The sequence below is a fragment of the Chiloscyllium punctatum genome, chromosome 24 (genome assembly GCF_047496795.1).
Source record: "Chiloscyllium punctatum isolate Juve2018m chromosome 24, sChiPun1.3, whole genome shotgun sequence".
Taxonomy (NCBI): domain Eukaryota; kingdom Metazoa; phylum Chordata; class Chondrichthyes; order Orectolobiformes; family Hemiscylliidae; genus Chiloscyllium; species Chiloscyllium punctatum.
The window spans coordinates 56,738,810-56,760,030 of record NC_092762.1 but is presented as its reverse complement, the minus strand read 5'-3'; the positions used below and the strand labels follow the sequence as shown (position 1 = coordinate 56,760,030).

General features: G+C 41.0%; 1 long non-coding RNA gene across 1 annotated transcript in view; it reads right to left on the bottom strand.

The window, feature by feature from the left end:
- Positions 1 to 5,084: 5,084 nt before the first annotated feature.
- LOC140494559 (uncharacterized) overlaps positions 5,085 to 21,221 on the bottom strand; it is a 58,476-nt gene continuing 42,339 nt past the window's right edge. The window contains exon 4 of the long non-coding RNA XR_011964012.1: positions 5,085 to 5,475. This is a non-coding gene — a long non-coding RNA (uncharacterized lncRNA). The remainder of the gene's footprint in view (positions 5,476 to 21,221) is intronic.

Genomic DNA, 21,221 nt, shown 5'->3' with positions numbered 1-21,221 from the left:
ACCCTAGCATTACGGATACCAGCCTTCGGCCAAATGTGTTCACTGCCAGATACCAAGAAGGGATTTGGCCATTGTTGGTAAAGGAGCATTTGTTGCCCATCTCTAATTACCCATGAATTGTGTGGCTTTCTAGGACTTTTCCGGGAGCAGTTAAAAGTCAACCATATTTCTGTGGTTCTGCAGTCACATGAGGCCCAGATGAGGCAAGGACAGTAGATATCCTTCCCTACGATATCAACTTTCATGACAATCAATGGTAGCCTCATGACACAATTACTGAGTTTGATTATTCTTGATATTAATATTATTGAATTGAAATTCCACCAGCTGCCATGGTGAGATTTGAACCTATATTCCAAGAACATTAATCTGAATTACTAATCCATTGACATTACCAAAAAACAACCATTTCATTTGTCACCCATACCTAGTCAGATAACTGAACAGTCTGCGCCTGGATGCAACAAGATCTGTTAGCAATGAAAGTTGGACTGATAAGTGGGGAGTAACACTTATGCCACACAAATGTGAGACAATTACCTTTTTTAAGGAGGTACAGTTTATCCACATACCTTTGACATTCAATTAATTGCCATTGATTAATCCTCCATCAGAAACATCCTGCGGATCACCATTGACTAGAAATGTAACTGGACCTGCCACATAAATATTGAGACCATAAGATCAGGTCAGAATCTCCATATTCTGCAGTAAGGAACTCACCTTGTGACTTCTGAATGACTTCCAAATGACTTCCTCCCACCTCCAAGCAAGTCAGCTGTGAGACAGAATACTCTCCACTTTCCTGGGTGAATCTAGTGCCAATAATATTCATGAAGCTCAGCATCATCCAAGATGAAGCAACCCACTTGATTATTAGCCAATTCACTACTTTAAATAGTCACCCCTCCTGCACTGGGTGCAACGTCGCTCTAGTGTTTACAAAGTTCACTGTGGCAATTTACCAGAACTTCTTTGACAATACTGTCCAAAGGTGAGGTCTCAAAGGAACAAGGACTGCCAGTACACAGGAACACAACCATCTTCAAGTTACACATCATTCTAAATTGGAACTATATAATTATTCCTTCAACATGGGTTTCCTTTGGGTGCTCCAGTTTCCTCCCACAATCAAATGATGCATAGGTTAGGTGGATTAGCCATGCTAAATTTCCCACAGTGTTCAGGGATGTGTAGGTTAGGTGCATTAGTCAGGGGTAAATGTGGGATAATAGGCTAAGGGAATGGGTCTGAGTGGGTTACTCTTCGGAGGTTGGTGTGGACTTGTTGGGCCAAAGGGCCTGTTTCCACACTGTAAGGATTCTATGATTCTGTCACTGAATAATATTCCTGGAACTCCATTGCTAATACCACAATAGGAGGACTTTCCAACATGGACAACAGCAGCTCACCATGAATTTATTAAAGGGCAATTAGGGATGAGTTATAAATGCTAGCCTTGTCAGGGATACCCAAAACCCAAGAGAAAAAAAAATAAATGGACTTCACATCTAGATCACCCATGATGGAATTGACTGGCAGAAAACGCTCGAGGGGTTGAATGGCCTATTCTTGTTGCTTGATAAAATGTGAAATTAGCCAAATTAGAAGTATTGAGGTTGGAATTCTAAAAACAAATATACACTTCACAATATGTGTACTTTTTATTAGCTTGTGCCTGGACTGCAATCCATTTCAGGCAAAAGTGAAGACTGCAGATGCTGGCGATCAGAGTCAGTCAACTGAAACATTGGAACAAATTCCTTATATGTGGAACAGTCAGAGAAAATGGTGGAGCCGCTCAGAAGGTCAGACAGCATTGTTTGGTAAAAAGACAATTAATGTTTGCATTATGGACTTTTTCAGCCCTGAAAGGTATTAGAGGCAAGCAGTAAGTAGCACTGCCACTATCTACATGTTTTTAAAAGCCCCAATTCATTATTGTATTCAATGTGTACCAGAAGCTTGCCTCCCTTTAAAGAACTGATTCTATGGGGTTCCTGGTGAGATTAGGCACTAAGTGTTAGCATCTCATGCATCTGGGAAAAGCACATCCTCCCCAGAATCTTGCCTCACCTAATATCCACACTTCCATTGCACGGTGTTCGGGATGGCAGCAGCGAAGATGCAGAAGGGATGAAAAGGAACTAGGAGCTTTAAAAATAGCAATAAATGTTTAGATTAAGCAGGAAAGAGTAAAATTGATACAGTTTCTAAAGGGAATTATTTTAGTGTTTATTTTAGTGGCGCAGTGTGCTTTATATTGGGTTTCATGGCGATGTAATTCAATGGAATCTGATTGATATACAGTGGGGCCAGTGTTAGCTATCTATGAAGCAGCACTGCAAATACCCCATTGATACCAATCTAAAAGCAGTTTAGTCACTCAGCATACTGACATTCTGACAAATCTAAGGATTAAAATGTGGATATTACTGACATAATTTAGTGCCCTATGTACTACAGCAACATTGATAACTGTTGATGAGAATTGCCTTTGGGTTTGGGGAGGTATAGGAGTGAAACGGTCACAGCACCTCGAATGGAAACATTGCTGCTTTGTACAGACTCACTCGACTGCTCAAAGTAACCAGCACAGGCTGATAGCTACAGTCCAGTGCTGTAGGTTTATGACTGTGTTGAAGTAATTTAAGTAAGAAATGGAAAAATCGTTACAGTCAATATGAGCAGGATACAGCCTGTAGTTTGTGTTGGCAGATCGCAATAATCAGTTTTATTACAAACCTGGAGTCACTCATCGAATACTGTTGATGGTGATGTCAGCAGTAATCTCATCTTCCTCCAAAGATATGATCTTGTGACTCTCTTTCCCTCCACTCTTTACAGCATCATTGCTCTGTCAAACTTAAGGGGGAATTACTTCAAACTATGGAGGGGGAAAAGGGACTCTAGTTGAAATGGGAGATGAGAAGACCTTTGTCGTACACATGGGGTAAAAATGTAGGCCATAAAGTGGAGACAACCAAACAGTCATTTAATGGATTGTTGGAAATTGTTAATAAATAGAATAAGGACGATTCACGGGCCCAATGGCCTCACTCTATTTCTAAGCTGTGATAATGTGAAATCAAGTTTTGTCACAATGTTCCCTGCTCTAGTCCACTGAAACTATTCATAGGTGGCTGATGAATTTACAAAATCAACAGGCTCTAAATTCCTTGTAATTGTATCACTTTGCAACTAATAACCTCCCTTTATCAAAGGCAATACGTGAACTCTTTTCTTTAAACCTTCATCTTTCTTACTTGTAAACTGCCTGGGGTGATGCTATAAACATCAGGCTGCAATAAATGGTTGCATTTTTCTTTATGTGACTATAGTGGTTTTGGGAATGTTCCTGAGGCATCTGGCAGTTGACTGCTCGAGATTACATGTTAGCGCACAGTTGTGTGCACACTGAGATGATGATTGCTTTCTCCCACCATTTGTTTAAACATGCTACAAAGTAATCGTCAATAAGCTCATTGCCTTTACACCAATGATTGTAAATTATTTAGATGAAACTTGCAATTATGCACAGTAATTTCTTTTTGCATCCATCTTTCTCTTGTACACATTGACTGCTTGTTGGAGTTCAGTTCCAAGGGGATCCATAGTTGCCTGTCAAAGGAGGTTTTCTTGCAAATGATACAGATGGTGTGGTCTGCTTGAACCTTTGTGTACTCAACTGGCCAGGGTGTTCTCTCATTTAACAGGTGCCTGTGATTTTGAGGGCCTTGTCTCATTTAAACAATCAATGGAACTGCAAATAGGCATCTTGGTATTGGCTATTGGACAGAGCACTCAAGATTGGTTCATGGCAGACAGGAGCGAAACCTTACTGTCTTACGATCTTGATATCCACATTAATAGGGGTCTATGACCTATAGCAGGTTGGTGATTTGGTCAGTTGGCAGCAGGCCCTGTCAAAATGGACATGTCTGCTTCATTGATGTCAGCAACCTAGTTTTGAGACCATTACTGTTTTGTTAACAGCAACTGAAGGCACTCAAAATTGAGTGTCAGAAAAGCATGTCAGACATCAAAGGCATTAACGAATTCCACCTTCCAGTTTTCTGTAGGAGTCACTAGTTATTGATTAGCAATGGAAAGGCACATTGATTTTCCTCTTCTCTAACCAGCAGGTAATTACGCTAATTGTCTTTCTCCCTCCTTACCACCCTCAAATTTTCTCCTTATATATGAACATACAAAAATGGGAGCAGGAAGGCTATTCAGCCCCTTGAGTCAGCTCAGCTGTTCAGTAAGATCATGGTTGATCTGATTGGATTTTGGATTCCAATCCACCCCAATAATCCTTGATTCCCTATCCTAACAAGAATCAAAGGTTACAAGGAAAAAGTTGGAAAATAGGGATTGAAAACCTATCAGCCATGCTTTAATGGCGATGTAGACTCGATGGGCCGAATGGCCTAATTGCGGCACCTATGTCTTATCGCCTTACCTAGCTTCACCTTAAAAATATTTCCTAGTTCCAATCGTACTCACAAGACGAAGCATCTTTTCCGTGCCCATCTTGTTAGGAACATTCAGAATCTTACACATTTCAATAAAGTCACCTGTCACTCTTATGAACTCAAGTGGAAACAAGTCCAGCCTGTCTAACCTGAACTGACAACCATTCACCCAGGTATCAATCTTGTAAATCTCTGAACAGCCTGCATTGTATTTACATTTTTTTTAAATAAGGAGACCAAACTGCACAGTTTTCAGGATGTGGTCTCACCAATGCCTATATAACTGAAATTTGACATCCTGACTTGTATCTTCAATTACTTTTGTAATAAAGGATAACATTCCAATATTTGATTTAATTTGATTTTGATTTACTGTAGTCACATGTAGCTAAGTGTAGTGAAAAGCTTTGTTTTGCGAGCAGTACGGGGAGATCATAGCAAACAAGGACATGTAGATCATACAGTGCTTAGACAAATCACGGCATACATGTCACAACTGCACAGGAGGTGTGCAAAGCAAGATCAACGTGCTATATCTGGAAGCAAACATTTTGCGAGTCATGCACTTGATAAAAACCTAAATTTAAATCTAAAATCTAAACCTAGAACACCTAAATCTCTCTGCAGTCGTTTTCCCTTTAGGGTGTGTTATGTTTTTCTTCATTCTTCCTTTCGTAGTTGCTATGTTTGATGAGATTAGCTACCACAGCTACTGCAGTCATTGAAAATCTACAGAAGCATACCGTACACGTAAGTTGTACACAAATTCTAAAAATATTCCAGAGTCACAGGTGAATCTTCAAACCATGTATCTGAGAAATCTGACTACCGAGGCTGTGATTTTCCAGTTGCTCTTAACTGAGAAGACTTTACCGTGGATCCAACTCTTTCTCACTATCAAGTGTTGTCTTGAGTCTGTTTTGTGCAGAAATTATTCAATCTTCACTGCTTTGATTCCTCTTTCTGTAGTGGTTGGTTTGTGTGTATACCCGCAGTACTGATAGAGAGAGAGAGAGAGAGAGAGAGTTCAAGGATTTGACCCCGTGACAGAATCACCAATATAGTTCTAATACCGGAAGGTGTGCGGCTTGGAAGGGAACTTGAAGTTGGTGGTGTCTCCATGAATCTGCTGCCATTGCCCATTTGGGTGGTAGAGGTTGTAGCAAAACAATTGTTAAGGCATTTTAATAAACTGTTCTTTTCATTCAGTGCAATGTCACACTCTGTGGGTTCTTGTGCAGGCTTTAGTAAATGGGTTAGTTTGCACAACCCTGCAGAATTATTCTCAAATTCAAGGTCATACTAAGAAGGAAATACGCAGAGAAAAAATGAGGTACGAAGGTAAACTGGCCAATTATATTAAGGAGGATAGTAAAAGTTTTTTTAGGTATGTGAAAGGCAAAAAAATGGTTAAGACTAAAATTGGGCCCTTGAAGACAGAAACAGGGGAATATATTACGGGGAACAAAGAAATGGCAGAAGAATTGAATTGGTACTTCAGATCTGTGTTCACTGGGGAAGACACAAACAATCTCCCTGAGGTAACAGTGGCTGAAGACCTGAACTGAAGGGAATTTATATTTGCCAGGAATTGGTGTTGGAGAGACTGTTAGGTCTGAAGGTTGGTAAGTCCCTGGGGCCTGATGGTCTACATCCCAGGGTACTGAAGGAGGTGGCTCGGGAAATCGTGGATGCGTTGGTGATTATTTTCCAGAGTTCGATAGATTCGGGATCAGTTCCTGCAGATTGAAGGGTGGCTAATGTTATACCACTTTTTAAGAAAGGTGGGAGAGAGAAAGCAGGAAATTATAGACCAGTTAGTCTGACCTCAGTGGTGGGAAAGATGCTGGAGTCTATTATAAAGGATGAAATTACAACACATCTGGATAGTAATAACAGGATAGGTCAGAGTCAACATGGATTTATGGAGGGGAAATCATGCTTGACTAATCTTCTGGACTTTTTTGAGGATGTAACTCTGAAGATGGACGAGGGAGATCCAGTAGATGTAGTGTACCTGGACTTTCAGAAAGCTTTTGATAAAGTCCCACATAGGAGGTTAGTGAGCAAAATTAGGGCGCATGGTATTGGGGGCAAAGTACTAACTTGGATTGAAAGTTGGTTGGCTGATAGGAAACAAAGGGTAGTGATAAACGGCTCCATTTCGGAATGGCAGGCAGTGACCAGTGGGGTACCGCAAGGATCAGTACTGGGACCGCAGCTTTTTACAATATATGTTAATGATATAGAAGATGGTATTAGTGATAACATTAGCAAATTTGCTGATGATACTAAGCTGGGTGGCAGGGTGAAATGTGATGAGGATGTTAGGAGATTACAGGGTGACCTGGACAAGTTAGGTGAGTGGGCAGATGCATGGCAGATGCAGTTTAATGTGGATAAATGTATGGTTATCCACTTTGGTGGCAAGAACAGGAAGGCATATTACTACCTCAATGGAATCAATTTAGGTAAAGGGGCAGTACATAGAGATCTGGGTGTTCTTGTACACCAGTCAATGAAGGTAAGCATGCAGGTACAGCAGGTAGTGAAGAAGGCTAATAGCATGCTGGCCTTCATAACAAGAGGGATTGAGTATAGAAGCAAAGAGGTGCTTCTGCAGCTGTACAGGGCCCTGGTGAGACCACACTTGGAGTACTGTGTGCAGTTCTGGTCTCCAAATTTGAGGAAAGACATTCTGGCTATTGAGGGAGTGCAGCGTAGGTTCACGAGGTCAATTCCTGGAATGGCGGGATTACGTTACACTGAAAGACTGGAGCGACTGGGCTTGTATACCCTTGAGTTTAGAAGACTGAGAGGGGATATGGTTGAGACATATAAGATTATTAAAGGATTGGACACTCTGGAGGCAAGAAACATGTTTCCGCTGATGGGTGAATGCCGAACCAGAGGATACACTTAAAAATACGGGGTAGACCATTTAGGACAGAGATGAGGAGAAACTTCTTCACCTGTAGAGTGGTTGCTGTGTGGAATGTTCTGCCCCAGAGGGCAGTGGAGGCCCAGTCTCTGGATTCATTTAAGAAAGAGTTCGATAGAGCTCTCAAGGATTGTGGAATCAAGGGTTATGGAGATAAGGCAGGAACAGGATACTGATTAAGGGTGATCAGCCATGATCATATTGAATGTTGGTGCAGGCTCGAAGGGCAGAATGGCCTACTCCTGCACCTATTGCCTATTGTCATCCTCGTGGACACATTAAAAAGTTGTGTGTTCTTCATTTATGTTGAGTAGTTACACTCATGTATTTGGGAATTGGCACTGGTCTTGGGGGAGAGGGGTCAGTGGGACAGGCTCTGACTGGGTAGGGCAGTTGACAGTATCTTCAGTAAAAAAATCCAACCAGAATTGGCGAGCCTGTGCTGAACAAGTTTCTGGAGCTCACTCCATTGACCTTAGAATGCTGAACATGTGGGTTCAAATGATGAATATAGAGGGAAATATGTTGTAGGATGCTGTGTATTACTTTGATTTAACATATATGGGGAATGGGGGTGGAGGAGGAGTGAGCATTTTCTACACCTCACTACCCTGCCCCACTCCCACCCAAACTCATGTGTGATCTTCCAAACAATTATATCAATATAGGAACCAGAAAAATGAGCAGTTATTTTTGTTTCCTTAAAAGAGTGCATGGTCTCTCCCTGTATTGAGACAAACTGATTCCAATCGGTTCCAATCGGCTGACTGAGGTATACATGATTGAAGGGGTCCTAGCAAAACTGAAATTAGTATGGGTCAAGGAGAGCATAGACAATTGGCTGGAGTCATACCTGGAACTCATTGCTGTTGGAGTCAGTCATTGCTGCTGCATTATCAACAGCTTTCCTGCAGCATCAGATCATGAGAAGGTCTGTTTCCTGAGTGGATGGTATTATTTGTCATTTTCACATTGTCAACAATGACCATTTTGATCAGTAAATAGCCTAACGATACGTCCCTGAGTTTTAAATATCTAGAGGAAAGGAATTGTACCTTTCCTTTGGAAATTCCTATAAAGAAAGTACAACGGCAGCTGTGTCTTAGTGCTGTCCGATCACACACAACTGGGGTCAGTGTCTGTAAGGCTGTTGATGGATTGTCTTCTCATACTGTCCTGTCTACACAGTAATGTTCATTAAAATCTGTTTTTTTTTCCAGTTTGTTCATGTGATGTGGGCATCATTGGCCAGGCCAGCATTTATATCAGACGAGTCACATGTATACCAGACGAGGTAAGGATGACAGATTTTCTTCCCTAAAGGACATTAATGAAGCAAATAGTTTTTTTTTAAACAACAATCGACAGTGGTTACATGGTCATCATTAGGTCAGTTTTTAAATTCCAGATATTTACTGAATTCTAATTTCACCATCTGCCATGGTAGGATCAACCCCGTATCCCTGGAACATCAGCTTGGGTTTCTGGATGACTTGTCCAGTGATATTTACCACTAAGCTGCTGCTTTCCCTGTTGTTGGTCACCAGAGTGTGGATGTCACAGTACTACAAAATGAATTGATAGGTCCATTACATTCAACATTTTGAGATGACCTCTGGCCCAATCATACCAACACTGTAGCTACATCAGCAAGGCAGAGACAGGGTACTCTGTGATGAATGGTTTATGTCCTGACCTCTCCATTACTCAGAAATCTGATGAATTACCTATCATTTACCTGGAGGAATGCAGCACCAGAAGTCCTCAAGTGGCTTGACTGCATCAAGCCTCCATTGCTATTTGCTTGTTTAGCACTTCGTCAGTTGCTGTCAATACTCCCTACCACAGGCACACCAGGCTATCTAGAAGATGCACTACAATAACTAGCCAATCGTATGACTTCTCAACACTGTAACATCCACCACCAGTGAAGACAAGAGCAGTAAAATGTAATATTATGTGCTCCTCCAAATCATTCACCATGCTCACTGGTCATGTATCACATTCCAACATGGTGACAAGGTTAAAAAATGATGGAAGACTTTGCTCAGCATCATTATGGAACATCATTGCCACAGGGCCACAACATTGCCACAACAGCTGAAGGTGATGTCCCTCCAGCACCTTCGTAAGGTAACTAGTAATCTTCAACGAAGATTCTCTTGTGTACTACCTACAATGCAGAACCAAGTTTGAAATATAGAGTTGAAAATGTCAAGTCTTTGCGGCTCCAAGTCTAAAGGAAGAGCTGTAGTTTAACTGGCTGAAATGAAGTTTATCAGTAAAGATTTAATAAGCTTTCTATTTCCTGATAAAGGTAAGGGATTGCAGTTTATGGAGTTAACAGAGGAGAATCCCAGGCTCCAGCAACAGATCTGCCCTTTGAGATTAGCTCATCAATGACAAGAGCATTTTACAATGTAATGTATAACGTATTATTGCCGTTTGGCTCAAATGAAAGTACATTCAAGCTGCATGCTTAAGGTCACAAAGCTTAAATGCTACAAGGAAGGACATCCTGAGGTATAGAGAAAAGTCTCCAATATCCTGACATTAATGTATTACAACCAGAGCTACTTAGTTATTTAGTGCCCATTTATTGGAAATCTGATCCAGATCCTGAATTCAACACAGCAACAATTAATATTTTGTTACTTAGATCCAGAAGATTAGTTTGGACAATGAGGACATTCCATCTCATTTGATTTTATGCCTCCAGAATGATAGCCCTTCAAAGCACCCAGCTGTTCCCGAAGGCCAGTTTCCGAGACTAAGATGACTTTCTTGGCCTCAACCACATCTTCCAGCTGCCTCCCAAGAAGCTAACAGGCCCTTCAAGTAATGTCTTTCAAAGAATGACACAATCACCTAAATTCTGGGCTCAAATGTGAGAGTCAGCTTTGAAACCATGATGGTTGTTCACCAGTTGAGTCAAGCCAACAGCTTAATGATTTAATAAAGATATTTTAATCAAGGAACACATTCACAGCCCAAAGGCTGAATTGTAGTGAGGCTCATGTTGGGACATTCCTAGAAAGGCCAATTAATAGGGTTTTCAAACATTTTCCAAAATCCATCCCAGTAAAAGAAAATTGTGCATTACGTAGCCCTTTCATCACCTCAGGATGTTCCAAAGCACTTTTCAAAGCAAATGGAATACTTTACAAGTGTGGTCACTGTGATAATGGAGGATGTTTGGCAGCTAGATTGTGCCCAGGAAGCTTCCACTTAACACTGATGAAATAAATAATCTGATGGCTGGAGGAAAACTTTTAGTTAGAAAATTGGGGAGAACTCCCTGTTATTTTACTTTGGAGGACAACTTGGGGAAAGGCAGGCAGGATCTCAGTTTGATGTCTCATCTGAAGAACAACTTCCTACAGTTTAACCCATTCTCAGAACTATACTGGAGCATGGGTCGAGATTTTGTGCTCAAGTCCTAGAGTGGAAGCTGAGCAAATACTGTTCATGATGCATTTGTGAGTGCATCACAACTTAGATCCCACACGGGAGCCCTCAGCTCCTGTTCCTGCATAGTTCTGTCCTAGTGTCCCAGAGTAAAAGGAGCCTGCATTGATACTGTGTTTTGCACCACCCCTGGAGATAGAGTTGGTTTAGAAAATCTCTGTTCCTTCTGTGGACCCTGTGCATCCTGAGGGGCCCTGCTGCTGCACCCTCTGCCTGAGTTTGGTACTCCTGGTCCTTCACAATGTCTATTGCTTACTCCTGGGTTGGCCATTAGCCCCAATCCTCCTACTTTTGTAGGAAGGCAGCTACAGTGACCAAAATCCCATCAGGACTCCTGTGGATAATGACTAATGGTGAGGAAATCAGGAGCAAAACAGATTTTGAGAGCAGATAGTGCTAGCATATCCCGCAGATGAGATATGCAGGGCCCGATAATCAGGTCTCCATCATCATTCAGTTCTAGCCTCAGTGTGTGCACCAACTCGGTGAAGGTGCTGGGTCAGCTGAGTGACCTGCACATTACATCAAAAAGGGAGAGTATTCCAAACCCCTTCTTATCCCAAGCCCACATCAACCATGAAACCTATCACTGCATTCAGTACAGTCCATTGTAAACGTACAATAGCAAATGATGAAGTGATGCCTCCAATTAATAACATTGTTAACAAACAATTTTAACTTATTAATTAATTTAACAAACAATAATCCCCTTAATAACCCCTCAATGTGGGGTCCCACTATGGCTAAGTACTTAAGGAAAAACTGCAATGTTTGAACTTTCAGCTTTATATCTTTATTTTCCACCTAAAACTAAGAAGTTCTTTAATATGTAACCTTTAACCTTATTTCATTTGTTTTACACTATATTTTAATCACTGCAACGTTTTACTTTTAATTTTGTTCTTGCTTTCTACTTTGCTCTTAAGATTCTGTACCTAGATACTTGTACCTAAGATGGTTCCTTGTATAGCGACATTATACACTTATCACTGCAGTGCTTTTGTACTTTGAGTGCATGTGACAATAAAATCAAATCAAATTCATTGTGGGTGGCACAGTGGTTAGCACTGCTGCCTCATAGTGCCAGAGACCTGGGTTCAATTGCCGCCTCAGGTGACTGTCTGTGTGGAGTTTGCACATTCTCCCCATGTCTGCGTGGGTTTCCTCCGGGTGCTCTGGTTTCCTCCCACAATCCAAAAATGTGCAGGTTAGGTGAATTGGCCATGCTAAATTGCCCGTAGTGTTAGGGGCAGGGGTAAATGTAGGGGAATGGGACTGGGTGGGTTACACTTCGGTAGGTCGGTGTGGACTTGTTGGGCCGAAGGGCCTGTTTCCACACTGTAAGTAATCTAATCTAAACTCTTAACAGCAACTTGGTACTGCCTTGTGAGAATCATGCCTGGCTGTCTTGGTTAAAAGAGACAGCAATTTAATCTTGACTTCGAGATAAGTTTCACTCTTATATGATTCTTCCCAATCTTGCATGACAGCCATGTTCATTCAGTTCCTATAATATTCCATCAAAGGGAATGTTCCCACTTGTAACAAGAACAAAATGAAAGGGCATATTTAAAAGGTTGTTGTCAAGAAATCAAACAGGAAATTCAGATTAATTCATCTTTACCCAGAATGTGATGAGAATGTGGAATGTACTATAGCAGAGAATGGTTGAGGTGAATCATGTTGATTAATTTAAGGGGAAGGGAGGTAAATATGAGGGAGAAAGGAATATGGGATTAAACCGATAGATTTAGAGAGATAAGGATGTGAGGAGGCTCAAGAGGACAGATTGAGATGAATGGTCTGTTTGTGAGCTGTACCTAATTTGTAATTGTATGATTCCTACTCCTGATCCATGGGGCTGCTCTCTCATTAGTGAGAGACAGAGAGAAATGGCTTATGGTGGTTTAACCCAGGTGAAGAGTGAAGGTGAGAAGGAGAGCCCTTCATGATAATTTCAGATGGTGTGGGAATTAAACCCATGCCATTGATATCACTTGACATCATCCAACTAATTGAGCTAAACTGATCCCCTCCAACAGTGTGGATTTAGTTCTTGCACCAGCAGAGGTTACCATGAAGGACTCTCTTTCTCAATATTTTACCTTAACTGAGGCGAGGTGTCTTTCAGGTTAAAGTACCACCAGTCTTCTCTCTAATTAGAGAGTACCCCTCTGGTTCACCAGAACTATAGTGTATTTAAAAACTCCAGATTACTATTCAGGGATCCATGTGTGATTTATAAATGCTTTAATATTCTCTGCTATAGAGTTTGGATTTTGTGGGTTTTGGCCTGTGTGCACGAGGGTTTTAATGATTAACTTCTCAGTATTTCAGGAGTCATGAATTGTATAAATGAATATGGGAGAGGGGGTCATGGGGTTGGGTGGTGGTGAGGGAGATGGATAATGGGGATTTATTTGCAGTGGGAGAGTTATACGAGTAGCCAGAGTAAACATTGAGGAGCATTAGCTTTGAATTTTGTTTAGAAGGATTAGATTTCTCTGAGAGAAACAAGTTAGTTCAGAATATTTCAGAAATAGGTTCCCTCAGTTGAAAGCTTCAGATCAGAAATGTTTGGTGAGAAGGGGTTATATGAAGCTGAAAAAGTCGAATCTCAGTTGTATGACTAATCAGTTAAGAGATATCAAACTCTCAAGAGCAGGAGTTGAAAGAACCAATTATGTTACATTATTGGTGTGTTAGAGAGGTGAATTCTCACTGGTGTTTGAGTGTGGATGAACGATGGGGTTGGGTTAGATGGGAGTGTACTTTATTGCATGTTTTGAAATCTTTGTCATGCAAAAAAAAATATATATTTTTCAATTCTACCTTTAGTTCTTTTGCCAAATAAACTTGTATGTATTATTAAAACCTGATTTGCAGCTTTGTGGACCAGTGTATCATTGAAAAGCCACCTTGATAAATGAAAGCAAAACAAAATATGATCTATCAATTCAGATGTCAATCTGGGATCTGACTTACCTTGTAATAACATCAGCTGGGATCATAACACATGGCAGTCGAAAAAAGCACGTGTCGTGACTGAATTGACTTGATAGAGATCCCATTCTACAGCAAGCCTGCTTTTATCTCACCTTTTTTTAATTTCTGAATGGAGTGTGGGTGTTGCTGGAAAGGTCAGCATTTGTTGAACAATCCTAATTGCTTTTGAACTGATTAATTTTCTGTGTGATTTCAGAGGGCAGTTCAGAGTCTATAATATTGCTGGGATCTGAAGTCTCATATTGCCCAGATGAGGTAAAGCTGGCAGATTTCCTTCCCTAAATTGCATTAGTCGATCAGATGGATTTTTACCACATTCAACATTGGCTGCCATTAGGCTAGTTTTTGAATTCTAGATATTTTATTGAATTCACATTTCATCATTAGCCATGGTACAATTTGAACATGTGTTCCCAGATCAATTGTCTGGGACTCTGGATTGCTAGTCCAGTTGAAATAACTCTACAGAGCCTGGTATCCCGTCTCCAAGTCACCCTTTATCTACACTTGGGGAGTACTTGACACTGACACATTTCCCTCAGAGCCAGCTTTCAGGCACTCCTGTTTATGTCTGTCAGCCAGGGCTCCCTGACTGGAACAGATTGACAGGCCTAATCAGGGAACTCATGTTCTATAAGGTCCACCTGGCTGACCTCGTTACAATCACAACACCAGTAACGTTATCACTGCACCATCGCCTCCCTAAATTTTGATCACAGAACCGATTCAGCAGGATATGTCAGACAATGGTCCACTGCAACAGTTCAAGAAGGTCATCATCAGGAAGAATTCTCATTTGAAGGACGGCAGAGGTAGCCCTTTTGCAAAGTCAGCGGCTTCAGAGGCGCAGGGCGCAATAAATAAAAATTTCTGAGCTTGCACTTAAATCACATACCACTTAAAAAGGCTGTTATCTTTATGATCGACAATCTAAGTCTATCTGGAGAACCACACGGTTGCAAATGTGAATGTTTTAAGTGTGAAAGCTTCTTTGCTAGGAAATGTCAATGCGATTTCACGGACCATCTTCTAATATTCCTCCCAGGAGCGGGAGCTCTCTCTCAGCATGTTTCAGTATTCAGAGGGTTGTCACATTCCACCTGAGGAAAACAAATGATGGACACCCCGAGCAAATAAAACGTTCAACCTTTCATCTGAAATGTATGAAGGCCATTAATCAAAATAATGACTGCCACTTCATTTGTATGCTGCGTTATCTTTCTCCCTTGCTAGCAAAAGGATTGAGTAATTAAATATTATCAATCTTTTCAGAGAGCACTGATCACAGTTGTGCTATCTGAACCTATCCACTTCCTAAACTTGTATAAATGAAAGAAAGTGGATTGTTTCACTTGAAAAATAAACCAGTTAAAAGGTGCATGTGCACTGCGATATTACAGAGCACATATATATATTGAAGCATGACACACATAGATAATAATAATAACCAGAACTGTTTGGGGCTTTATTTATAGCTCTTTGAATGTAAATTAAATTGCTGTGTCTCTGTGAGTCACATTATTCCAAGGACACGTTGTTGCAGAATTTCTATTTTTTTGTGTTCTTCTCCATCTCAACAATTGCTATCGGCTTTATCTTCTGGCTCAGCTTCTTGAGATGAGTTTATATTCAACTCAGTTGATTCTTTAAGCTTTGACTTTATTATAGGTGGCTCTCATTGAACTGAACGGGTGTGAGGAAACAGTTTGCTGGCTGATCCTTCCCTCACTTCTGATTCTTCACATTCAGTTGCTACATCAAAACATATTGTAACCTGACTCCACCATAGAGTCATAGAGATGCACAGTACAGAAGCAGACTCTTTGGTCCACTTATCCTAAATCAATCTAGTTCCATTTGGCAGCATTTAGCCCATATCCCTTGAAACCTCTCCTATTCATATACCTATCCAGATGCCTTTTAAATAGGGCAATTGTACTAGCCTCCACCACTTCCTCTAGGAGATCGTTCCATACATGCACCACCTTCTGCGTGAAAAAGTTGCCCTTCAGATCCCATTTAAATATTTCCCTCTCACCTTAAACCTATGCCCTCCAGTTTTGGACTCCCCTACCCTGGAAAAAGACCTTGGCTATTCAACTGATCCATGACCCTCAAGATTTTATAAACCTCTGGAAGGTCACCCCTCAGCCGCTGATGCTCCAAGGGAAACAGCCCCAGCCTATTCAGACTCTCCCTATAGCTCAATCCCTCCAATCCCGGCAACATTCATATAAATCTTTCTGAAGCCTTTCAAGTTTCACAACATCACCAGTTAGCAACTTGGTGCTATGGATTGTGATACCCCTCTTGTCACTATCCACTGACTTCCATATGTGTCAATATTAGGTTGGACTGCGATGCACATCACAGTGGAATAGCTAATTAGGACCCACTGATGTTTTGAGGAGCCAAGGACTTTGGTGCCAATTGAAATGTACCCTCGCCCGAGGTCACTCTTTAGGATGAAAAGATGTCAGGATTGGCTACTTCATTTCTGTGTTCCCCAGAGTCTGTGGCACGGAACTAACTAGAGAGAAAACCATGCTTCACTTCAATCTCACCAATCTGCCTGCCATGGTTGGATCTGACTCTGTGGTATTCGGGTAGTGATCACTGCACAGTCCATGTGGAGACAAAATTCTTCTAGACATTGAAGCTACACTTCACCATGTTATGCGGCACTAACACCGTGCTAACTGGGATTGACTTCGAACAGATCTAGCAACTCAAGACTGGGCATGTCAGAGGTACTGTGAGCCATGAAAGCAGCAGCATTGTACTCTGACCCGAACTGCAACCTCATGGTCTGGAATATCCCCCCATTCAAACACTACTGTCAAGCAAGGGGATCAACACTGATTCAAGGGATAGTGTAGGAGGGCATGCCAGGAGCAGCACCCGGCATACCTAAAAATGAGGTGTCAATGTGGTGACGCTACCCAGCAGGACTACTTGCATGCCAAACACATAAGCAGCAAGTGATAGGGTTAAGTGATCCCACAAACAACAGATCAGATCTAAGCTCACCAGTCCTGTCCTGTCCATTCCTGAAAGGTGGTGGACAGTTTAACAGCTCACAAGAGGGGCGGAGGATCCATAAGTATCCCCATCCCCAATGATAGGAGGGCCCAACACATCAGCACAAAAGATTGGGTCGAAATACTTTCAACAATATTCGGACTGAATGGATTATTCATCTCGGTCTCCTTCAGAGATTCCTAGCATCTCAGATGCCAGTCTTCAGCCAAGTGAATTCTCTCTACAAGATATCAAGAAATATCTGGAGGTATTGGATACTGCAAAGGCTACAGTCTCTAACGACATTCCTGCAATAGCAGAAATTGCTGGAGAAACTCAGCAAGTTTGGCAGCATTTGTGGACTTAATGCTTTGGGTCCAGAGACCTTTTTTCAGAACAGCCTCAAAATGTTAACTCTGTTCTTCTCTCCACAGATGCTGCCAGACCTGCTATGTTGCTCCAGCAATTTCTGTTTTTGCTTCAGATTTCCAGCATCCATGATTCTTTGTTTTATTCCTTCAATAACACTGAAGACGTGTCCAGAATTTGTTGCTCCCCACCCCCTGCAGCCATTGTCTTCCAGTACAGTTACAACTGGCATTTTCTTGACAATATGGAAAATTACTCAGCTATGTCCTGTTTGGAAAAAGCAAGATAAATCCAACCCAGCAAATTCCCATTCTATCAGTTTATTCTCTTAATCAGTAAAATTATGAAAGGGGTGATTAATAGTGCCATCAAGCAGCACTTGATTAGCAATAACTTCTTACTATTCTGCCAGGATCACTGAGCAACTCACCTCATGATAGATTTGTTCAGACATGGACAAAAGAGCTGAACTCCAGACATGAGGTTGGGTTGACTCCCCTTCACATTCAGGCCATATTGATTGAGTGTTGCATCAAGGAGCCTTACGAAAACTAGAGTCAGTTGGGGAAATGGTCTTCACTGGTTGAAGTCATATTCTAAACAAATACGGTTGTGATGGGAAGGTTTGCTGATGTATGCACGATGTTGGGCACCATTATTGACTCCTCAGATACTGAAGCAATGTACATCCAAATGCAACAACTCCTAGATATTATTCAAGTTTGGGCTAATAAGTGGCAAGTGAGATTTGCCCAATACAAGTGCCTACCTCCAACACGAGAGAATCTAACCATCAACCCTTGCTATTCGACTGCATTTCCTTTGTCAATTCTGGATTATCAACATCCTAGGGTTCTTCATTGACCAGAAAGTGAATTAGACTAGCCATATAAGTACTATGGCTATCAGAGCAAGACAGAAGGCAGACATCTTGTAGCAAGGAGCTCACCTCTTATCTCTCCAAAGCCTGTCTACTATCTACAAGGAGTGCAATGGAATACACCTCACTTGCCTGGATGAATGCAGCTCCAGCAACACTTAAGAAACCTGACACCATCCAGGGCAAAGCAGCCAAACAATTGGCACCACATGACCAAACTATGGATGGTGAGTACTAGCAGTATGTACTATCTACAGGGTACACTGCAGAAATTCACCAAAGCTCCTGAGATAGTGCCTTCCAAACCCACAAACACTGCCATCTACAAGGATGGTAGTACCAGTGACAATGACATTCCACAAAAGAAGAAAGTCAAAAAAAACAGAAGTGTGGCTGTGCAACATACAGAAACTTCCCAACTGGGAATTTAAAAGAAATTCATTCACAGGATTTGGGAGTTACTGGCTACAGCAGCAATTATTGTCCATTCCTAATTGTTATGAGTCAACCACGTTGCTGTGGGTCTGGAGTCACATGTAGGCCAGACCAGCTAAGGATGGCAATTTCTTTCCCTGAAGGACATTAATGAACCAACTGGATTTTCCAACAATTGACAATGGATTCAAGTTCATCATTAAACTCTTAATTCCAGATTTTTGTTCAATTCAAATCTACCATGGTAGGATTTGAACCCAGGGCCCCAGAACATCGATGGAGAGAAAAAGAGAGTAAGCTAATGTTTCGATCATCTAGACTCAAAATGTTAGCTTGTTCTCTCTCCATGGATGCCACCTGACCTGCTGCGATCCCCAAAATTTGTTGTTTTCAGTACAGATTCCAGCGTCAGCAGTAATTGGCTCCAAAACATCAGTTGGGTCTTTGGATTAACAGTCTAGCAATTATACCACTAGGCCATTGCCTTCCAATAGTTTCATTCAGATGAATTGTGAATTGTGATATAATTATCACTTCATAGATTAATGTAGAGTTGTTGGGTGATGTGACAATAGTGAAGGATTGAACAATTCATTGGTCCATGGTGGAGGTAAATGATGGGGTAGGTGTGTGTCAATCTGCTCCTTTGGGCAAAACTCTGTTATTTCTGGTTCAGTTTCTTTTTTTTTATTGATATTTTTATTAGAAATTTAACATTTTTATAAGTTTACAAAAATAAACAAAACTCTCAAGTACAAACATTGATATATAAATCACCAAAATTTAACAAAAGAAAAATACCGAGAAAAAAAACAAAACTCAACTAACTACTAATCTAACCTACAACTAACCAGAGTGTATACTTAAGTCTCTTACATTATTCAAATAAGAGAAAGAGAAAAAAAAAACAATGGATAACATTGAAATTGGGTAGTGAGATACATGCTCGGAATGTGTTAACATCAAATGTAACAAAACCCGTATTCGTGCGGGATTCCTCTCCCAAAGGCCCCGGACCAGCCAGGTTCATAATCTCAATTAAATAAAAGCCCTTGTTAGGATAGCCGAACTGGTTCAGTTTCTGATCTACCCTTAACTCAATGATGTCAGCTGAGTACTATAGTTTCAAACATGATTTTCCTACAATTTGTTGCCTTTATGTTATTGCTTTTCATCCACAAAATAGAAGAAACATAAATTCTCTCACCATTCTGTCCTAAAGACTCCCAATGACCCAATAGACATCAAATCATTGATAAAATCTGTGCCTCTGGGTAGGGAGAGACGAGAAGCATCAACAACAGCTTCAGTATCTGATAGCAGAGTATATAAATGTGTCTGTGTGAATGTGAAAACCAATGTGTGTACGTGCTTGTGTGTACGTGCGTATGTGTGTGTGTTATGCTGTGGGAAAGTGTGTGTGTGTGTGTGTAATGAAAATGTTGCCATAATCCTAGTGGACCACACGGCCGTGTGGTTCTCCCACAACGCACCATATTGTTCAGGCTCCTATTTGTTTGTTTTGTCTGTGTATGACTAGCTGAGCCTGTGCTTATGGATACATGTATTAGATTGTGCATTGAAGAACACACACTGGAGCAATGGAATTGTACCCCAGCGTGGGTTTATACTTTTAGAGGTGATTGGAAAACAAAGTCAAAGAAGACAATGATTCTCAACACTAGGAACAGGTCTAGGGAATGATATTACCCCCTTGACAATTGAAAGGCATCTATTAATATTAAATTAAGCTTAGATGCATAATTTGAATGTGTTCCTTCACAAAATTAAAATATACATTAAACACATTTGAAATCATTTGTTATTTTTGACACATGCCCATAAATATGCCAGAAATAACTTTGTGTGTGCCAATTAAAGATAAATTCTAATTTAAACATTAATATGGTTTTGCAACCTTCCATCAGGTGAAGATCATCTTAAAGATTGAAACCAATATCAAAGAAGCTCGGTAATGATTGCAAAAATATAAATAGACAAATCATTTTCCTTCTATCTTCTTGTGAAAGGTGTTGACCCTCTGGGGCACCAGTGCTTCATGCCAATTGTGTGAATATTGCTGAATGCTCAATAAATATGAGCCCAGAGCAGTATATTTCAAACCTTGTTGTTTGGGGCCCACCTATAAATAGAAACACTTTGGAGGAACTGCCTGTAAGTACTGGAACCCTGCGGGATGAGAGACACAGACCTCCTTGTGACATTAGCACATTGTTGAAGAACCTTTGAATATCGACTCCATTGGTTGGAGTGGTCACCTAGAAGTTCTTGGGGAGATTAAGTTCCGTGCTAAATCGGATAGATTAAAAACAGATATGACAGCTCAAAATTGGTCATCTATGAGGAACTAAAGGCCATCAGCTCCAGTAGAATTATATTCTTCCATTCTCTGTAAATTCACATTCCCGGTATCCCGTATCATAGAATAGAATCCCTACAGTGCAGCAAGAGGCCATTCGATCCATCAAGTTTGCACTGACCCTCTGAAGAGCATCCCACTCCCTCCACCCTATTCCTGTAATGCTGCATTTTCCAGGGCTAATCCACCTAACCTACATGTTGCTGGACACTATGGGCAGTTTAGCATGGCCAATCCACCTAA